The sequence below is a fragment of the Adelges cooleyi genome, unplaced genomic scaffold (genome assembly GCF_023614345.1).
Source record: "Adelges cooleyi isolate 19-005CV unplaced genomic scaffold, UGA_ACOO_1.1 ACOO_flye_CR_arks_rails_tigmint_CR_PRNA_376, whole genome shotgun sequence".
Classification (NCBI taxonomy): Eukaryota; Metazoa; Arthropoda; class Insecta; order Hemiptera; family Adelgidae; genus Adelges; species Adelges cooleyi.
Window position 1 is genome coordinate 12,794,218 of NW_026096053.1, and position 8,330 is coordinate 12,802,547.

An 8,330-nucleotide genomic window follows, 5' to 3' on the forward strand; every position below is an offset into this window, starting at 1 on the left:
TATATTTGTATTGAAACGTTCACCTTTTTCTTTGCTAGTCCACACAACACTATCTCCTTCAACCGCTGTAATTTCAAAGGCGGTCCTTGAGTTTTTCTTTATTATATTCAAACATATCTTTTGGATTTTCCACATTTGCTTTTTTTAAATGCTGCCTTCTTTGTGGGCGACAGTAGTTATAAGACAGGTAAAAACGATAAGCGATATTTGAAGTTGTTTTCAGGATAAATAATTTTTCTGTATTTAAAACAACACTATATCAAACGTTGCTTATCCCTGGTGGTTTTGTTCATTAAAACTGGTTTTATAGACTTTAATTGGACGTTATTCCCCGATGAGTAAATTTTCCAGTACAATAATAATTATTGTACATACCTACTCGTTAACCACAATCGACCATTAATGTAAAAGGTACGAGACTCGATTGCCGGCACATGTTTGTGATCATGAAGTGTCAAGTTCAATGCGTTCGATTTCGTTCGGCACGACCGAAACAGCCTTGAATAATAAAACAAAATAAATGTAAGTAGCGAAAGTACGACGGCGTTTGTTTGTATCGTTTTACAAAACACAAAACGACTTAGTGTAGCTGTTTTGACATTCACCACACTGTAATCTCAAACATGTTTTCATCTTGGCTTTCACGGTGAACATATTTTATGTATACCTATATGTACTATTCAGCTGTCAGTTAATTTAAATCAATTAAAAAAAAGAAAAGAAATTTATCCGTTATTCGTTTGATACGTTTATTATACGACCAAACCCTAAATGACAGTAGCTGTTGTTATGTTGTTTTACATTATAAATGTAAAACATATTATTATGCATTTTTATTTGTTGTGTTGTTTTTGTAACCGAAGAGAATCTGTCCACACGAGTAAAACGCAGTTGTAGCTTACAAACAGGTTAACAATACACATTCGTTAGAATATGATATATAATTAATATATATATATATATTAATAATTTCAGAAACTTGTTTATTTTACGAAATGCAACAAACATATTGTGTCGAACAGAATAAAAATTTACAAAATCGTTTCGTACAACGGCAAAAGAGTTAAATATTTTAAAACAGCTGGTGTGCATAATTAAACGTGTAGAAATTTACTTAAAGATTATAAGCTCTTAATTGTTGCTCGTCGAACCCTAGCGGTGTCAATACCGTTGCCTCGCATTGCTCTATAAGTGGAATATAAATTCGAAACATTTCCTCGACAACCTTCTCGTATGCCACCATATACGGTGTTAAACTGTCTTTGAATTCCTTGATGTCCGTTGATGTCGTGTTCGGGTCCATCGAATTCGACCAACAACGAGCCTGGAGAAAGTCCCGCAATTCGTTGTTTGCCGACGTTATCTGTCGCAGGAATTCTCTGGAGTCTCTATTAAAATCGGCCTCCTTGATCGCGTCTCTGTCGCCTATGTAATTTGATTTGCTCAACGTCCCACGGTCGCAGTGCGGCAACAAGGTCGATAAGGCGTCGATGACCTGGCTGGTGCCCGTGGAAGCCGCGGGGGGGTCTTGTGCTCCGGAAGCTTTGCGGTAAAAATTCAGAATTAATAGTATTTTTTCGATCAGCGACTTTTTCGCGTCCAATATCGCCCAAAACCGTTCCATACAATCCAACCGTTCCGCGGCCGTGTCCGCCTCCGTGCACCACACCGCGATTATTTCAACGAATATGTCGTTGAAGTATTTTAGAACATCAACGTAAAAGCAGCTCACCACCGTCGAAGATTTTGCCAATTTGTCCGTGTAGTTTGCCGGGGTAACAACATTGCCGCCCGCGTCCTTGTCAAACAGACGCGACACGTTGATTTTTTGGCCGTCGATCGATTTCAATTCTCGACCCGTGTCCTCGACTATTGCTACCACATTCGTCCAGTGTTCCGCCTTCAAGATATCGTTTAACATTGCCACGGGATTTCCTTGGGCCGAGCACGTCGGAAAAGTGCCAACGGAAAACAACCAATACACAAAGAACAAAAGTCCAATCATATTTGTAATAGTTTATAGCTGTTATATTTCGAGTAGCTAGACTTTACTGAAAGGCCGACGAAACAGGACTGTTAGATGGGTATAATTTGGTTTTCAGCAGGCGAATTCGTCAGGTTAGGTTTGGTGAATGTTTGTTTAGCTTTATTCAGCTCCACGTTCACCGTGTGAAGCCACGTAAGAAAATTGTAATATTTGTTCTAACTTCTACCAGGTAGGTCGATGGAACCCTGTAAACAAGTTCATTTTTGAAGGTCTTTGGTTTTCGTTTTATGGATGTCTTCTCTCTTCCGCCATTTCCGTCATGTATATGGATTGTAAATAAAATCAATAAAAAGAAAAGTTCATTTTTTTTTAGCAACTATTTTTTTCATTTCTATAACGAATAGTAATAATAATATAATAAATAACATGAAATAAAATATGTTTTGCAAAACCAACTGTCGCGTAGTAGTATTTTTCCTATCCGTTTCGATTTTGTAATATTTATATTGCAAAATTGTATAAGCCTCTCCCGTACACGAAATGATCGATTTGTCGATCTGTTGACGTTCAAATTGATCAACAAATTAAATTCAAATTTTTAAAACAACTCCATACAGTGATAAATTATCAATACACGCCCATCGACCGATAACTACGGTTTTATCATTGTTTTACTTTTCTGGACAATATTTGTTATTACACGTATAATAATAATAATAATTTTCTTTATTACGGAAATAAATTCCAGTTACAAAATAACTTTTTTTTTCATACATATAAAGATTCATTATGAGTAATTTAAATGTAATAAAATAATAATAATAATAAAACAAATACGTATCAATATCATACAACAAATCTAAATGTATAAAGGGAAAAACAAGATAAAATAAATAATAAAACAAATTCTAGTTATTCGTTATGTATTTCTTAGGACATTTGTCATAAAAACATCAAGAGATTTACTAAAAAAATCAATATTATTTACAGAGTTACCAGCAGACATTAAGATATTGGTTGGAGAATTTTGCTTTATAATTTGTAGTTGACAATTTTATGTAAAATAAATGAAGAGATCGGTAGTTTGTTAGATTTATTTTAAAATTTATATTTTGCAGTAGCAAAATTTCAATTTAATTATTGTGAATCGCTGTTTTAACGATTGTATATTAAAAAAGTTGATTGTAACATTATAATCAGAATGAGGGGCTGTATAAGCAAAACGCTGGTAGCATAAAAATCTGATAAAATTATTTTGAACGTTGTTTAACTCTTGGATTTGTTTTATTGAATATGGATGCCAGATTAGGAGGGCATAATCAAAGTGTGAACGGACTAATGAGTAATGTAATATTTTTAAAGCAGATTCATCTCTAAAGTTTCGACAGGTACGTTTTAAAAAACCTAGCTTTGCAGACGCTTTATTCCTAATAAAAAGTATACGATCATTAAAAGATAGTTTGCAGTCAAATTTTACCCCAAGATCGTGTACTGTGTACACTCTTTGGAGATTTATATTACCCAAAAAATAGTATATGTGTGAAAACACATTTTAAGTCGTGTTTTTTTTTTGAAACAAGCAGAAAACATATTTCCATTTGCCGTTTTGTATGCTTGTTTCAACAGTTACCTGTTAGTCATAGATCAATGCGATAAATACAAAATATAACCATCACAACGAAAACAACACCTTTAACATCGACCTATATGTATTATATTAAGTGTCTAAAATGTACAATTGTCAGTATTCCTAATTCAGTTGTATACTTGTATAAAAGAAAAAATTATATTTGAAAACTTATAGAAAACGTTTAAACAGTTTAAATAAAAAATCCCAATTGGACTCGTCTTATCTTTGAAACTATGTCGAAAACAAATTTAGTTTTAACTGTCCAATTCTATATAAATAAAAAAAGTAGGTGTTATCAATTTGATAAATGGCCATTTCTTCGCGTTCTACTCAATTTCAAAATATTAAAAGTAGCGGTGACAATGAAAGTTGGTGGACAATTTTCAACAATTTAGGGATTTTATTTTAGCCATTACCAACCAACAATAAGTCTACTAGTCATCAGAGTCCTACTGGTTGTATTAATTATACATGTATACATATAAAGGGTGAATCATTAATGATAAGACCTCGTATGGATATAAAAATTATTTTAAATTTTAGAATGTTTTTCGCATATCGGCGCATGTGTTTCATTTTGGAACAACATATTTTTGTGACCCTGTTTTTCAAAAGTAAACAAAAATTTAAAAATATAATTTTTAACTTAAGTATTGTTTTTATCGAATTCTTGCCGAGGCGTTAACTCGAATACACAATTCTTTTACTTAGGAAAAATACTTTGATGCGCGTTTCGATTTCCACTTTTCATGTAAATGCAAATATTGTTGCAAATAGTTTTTACAGAATTTTTTACACGTTCAAAAGACTGTAAATATTATTTAGAAACTCACATTAAAAGACCAATGTGAATAATTTTTTTTTTATCATACAATGTCATTTTAAGGTCATTGTAATTTTTCCCCTCTTCGGTAAGAGGATTTAGGGAGGGGCGATTTTGGAATCTCTTATAGCAACCTGTATAATAATCAAGATATATAAGGGTATTTTTTTTTTTAGTAAAATATAATTTTATTGAACTTTTAATATTGTAACATCAATCCAAAGAGCTGTAACCTTTAGAAATTTCTTTTTAACACTTTGTATACTTATATAAATTATTTTAATTTTTAGAAAGTGCAATTTTTGTAAAATGTTGTATATGTTATAGTTCCATTTTAGATCTACCTTCGGTCTAATTTTTAGATCTAAATCTCTAAAACTTTGCCTGGAAAAGTGAAATAAAAAAAATAGGGGGAAGGGTTTATACAATTTGTTTGGTTTGTTAATGTTTATCGATAGTAGTACTATGTTTGAAGAACAATCATTGTAAAAACAACACCGAAGCTAAAACATATTATATAATTATCAATATTCGATAAATGCGAGTGGAACCACACTATTTTCACGATTGTACAATATATATATATATTTTTTTACATACAATAATAATATTATACACCCCGCTGGGTATGATAAATACTTCAACAACGTACTTGGATTTACACAATTTAATATCACACTCGAGGCGGTGTATCGTCGTTAAGGCATTAAATATTGTACATAGTAATGATAGTTCATAGTAGGATTACGGTTTTCATTTTTTTTTTGTAGACAAGTAGTTAATATATTTAAGAATAGTGAACTATAAAAAGCCTTAATGCCCCCACAAGACAGAGGAAATTTCTCAATAATGGAAACGTTTAACACATTCTCTTGACTTAATAATAGATGTATGAATTAATATTATTAACAACGTTAATAGTTTAAAAAGCATCGCCTATTGGTAAAAAAAAAAAACGTCCGCTGTTGAAGTGTATAATATATCGTGACGACTTCTCTTTAAAAAATACCGTATTAATAATTAAGTGTCCACGACTTTCGCCGTCTGAATTTATTAGACACATAATTACTATGGCTTTCTGTATCCTCGGTTGAACTTCCTTCACTTTTATTCGCAATGCAAGTTTTTGGTTTTATTTTAAGCAGTGAAAAGTGGCAACCGGGAAAATATGCGATGGAAACATGCCACATTTGGCAGTGTACTGTACGGAGGTGACTGCTCGAAGCATTGAATGAAAAAGGAATGAAAGGAAAATGGAAGTAGTTGAAATGTGAATGTAGAGGTGATTAGTATACAAGAGTGAATAGTAAAGGATTGACGCCAAACTAAGAAGAATAGGTTGAAACGAGGATTGGGCGCGCTGTGAAGATAAATTAAATAGTAAAACCTGTTTCGTACAAACCACATTTTGTACAAGACACGGGTAAACTTGTATAAGTTGTGTTCTACATATTTTAATATTAGCAAAAATACAATAAAAAAATGGCTGTTACCATTACAATCTCGACAATGTAAGCCATTGCGGAACTCACATTTTGCGCGTTATGACTAATGCGGTTGTCTTGACGACCTTCGGTTGTTTATTGAAAGTACAAATTAATTACAAAAATAATAATATTACGTTTATCGAATTTTAAATCCACATTAAAATGTAATAAATAACACCTATAAAAAATCTCTAGGTCAATATTATGTTGACATTAGTAGGCATATTATTAAACACAAAGTAATAGTAGGAAATAGGAATTCGTATTAGTTGACATTTTCTTTTTTTTTTAAATAAAAATACCTAATTAGTAATGGAAATTTATTTAGCTGTTATTTATTTTGTTAGCATGTTTAATAACTAAAACGTGCATTACGTCCGAGTTATTAACTATTGGGTAATTTATTAATTTCAAGGCTTTTGAAATTATCTCAAACTCCATATATATATATATATATATATTTTTTTTTTTTAATACATAACATTAAAAATATTTCTAACTTAAATTTTACTTATATTTATAATTATTATTAGTATAGGAATTTTTTTTATTTTTTCTAATTTTATCAATAATTTATCCACAAACAATTATTCCAATTGAAACCCATAAAATACAGAAAAAACAAATACTAGTTCTAAAACAATCATAATAATTATTGCAATCCGTGTGTTTTACTATCTAATGTTTTATGAACCAGTATGCCACACAATGGTCAATGATGCAATGTTCAGAATGGTCGGCTCGCAAGAAAGAATAAAAACAAATACTCGTGTCATAAGTAAATGTTAAGTTCATTAATCAGCCTGGTTTTTTGTTCTGGCGTTACCGCTATTTGTCTAATATCGACCGATTAGTATAATATAGTAAATGTTGTGTTTAGTCATTGTGTTGCTGTTAGTACAAGTTACTGTATAATACTAGTAATGCCGGTAATGTGTACATACACCGAGTTGGGTTAGGAGAAGTCAGAAATGGCCTTATTCAAATAGCAAAATCAGTGGGATGTATTCCTGACATGCATACTATATTATAATAATATTATGCGACGTAAGGAGCTCCTCTATGGGAAGCTAAATCCTCTAAAAAAATGTCAGTTCTTTTAAATTCTCTTTTTAAAAAAAATCGCTCGAGAGCCAGACCATACAGGGTGATCGACTTACCGTGAATGTACGGTATATAACTCACTGGGTTGAGATCCTTTTTTGTGGTATATTTGAATTTTAAAATAGATTAGAAGCCTAATTTCAATTTGTCAACACTACTCCCGGGGCGGTGTTTAGACGTGTTATTATATTTTCCACTGTCTTTTTGTGTAGTTTATTTGAACATTTTTGAAATTAAATTTCTATCCACGGATGTCGTATTGCGGATTTTAGTATACAAGCAGCCGGCGGACATAGTAATAATAATAATTTATTATGCACAATATCTTCTTCAGACGCGCACAGTTTGATATTTATTACCGAGCTGGTATTTTCTTTGTCGGGAATTTAAATATTAAATCTTACTCCTTCAAAACCAGTTGAACGTTTACTCGACATAACAGCGGAGTGTTTTTATTATAGCAAACACTTCGACCGTTGTAACTTTTGTATATATACCAATTTATATCTATAGATACCTCTCATACAATGTTCCTCAAAATCCAATGTTTATATGAAAAATCATTACTTACTCCGACCAAAGATCACTGTAAAACAATTTATAATAAAAATGATTGATCACTTCCACACGTGATTACGTTTTGGATTTGGAGCTGTTTTTTTATTCGTTCCCGTATGCGATATTTTGACATAAAAATGTTTGATTTATAGTTTCTTTTTATGATTGATTCATAAGTGGAATTATTAGAACACATTCGAATTGGACCCAAAAACTCTCATTTTCACTTATCTGACACACCGCTTTCTTCTTTATGCGCCCAACAAGCTCACTACGGCTCTGTCGTTAAAGCTGCCTTTTTAAATAAAATTAAGCAGTGATATTTAGTAAAAAAAATTATTAAAAACTGCAAGTGACAAAACGGATGACGACTAAAGATAAAATTGAGGATCCGTGCTGTTCATCTTGCATATTAACTATTGTAAAATTAACACTTTTAAAAACCAAGCTAACGACACAAAGCAACAGACGTTTAAATTTTAGTTTCAACTATACGAAGGTATACCTTTTATAGTTCAAACGGTATCATTTGATTTCTGGTGCCTACTCTTGACTGTTTGTTAATTTTTTTACCGTTGACACATACAAACTATAAAACGACAATTGGAAAATTATTGTAAAATGAAATACTTTCTCTTAATTCCATGTCCGCGTTAATGTTAAAATGATCTCTGGTCGCACTTGTTTTTTAAATTTTTTATTATAGTTTATCGTCGCTGCATGTATAATTGTTGTGGTTTG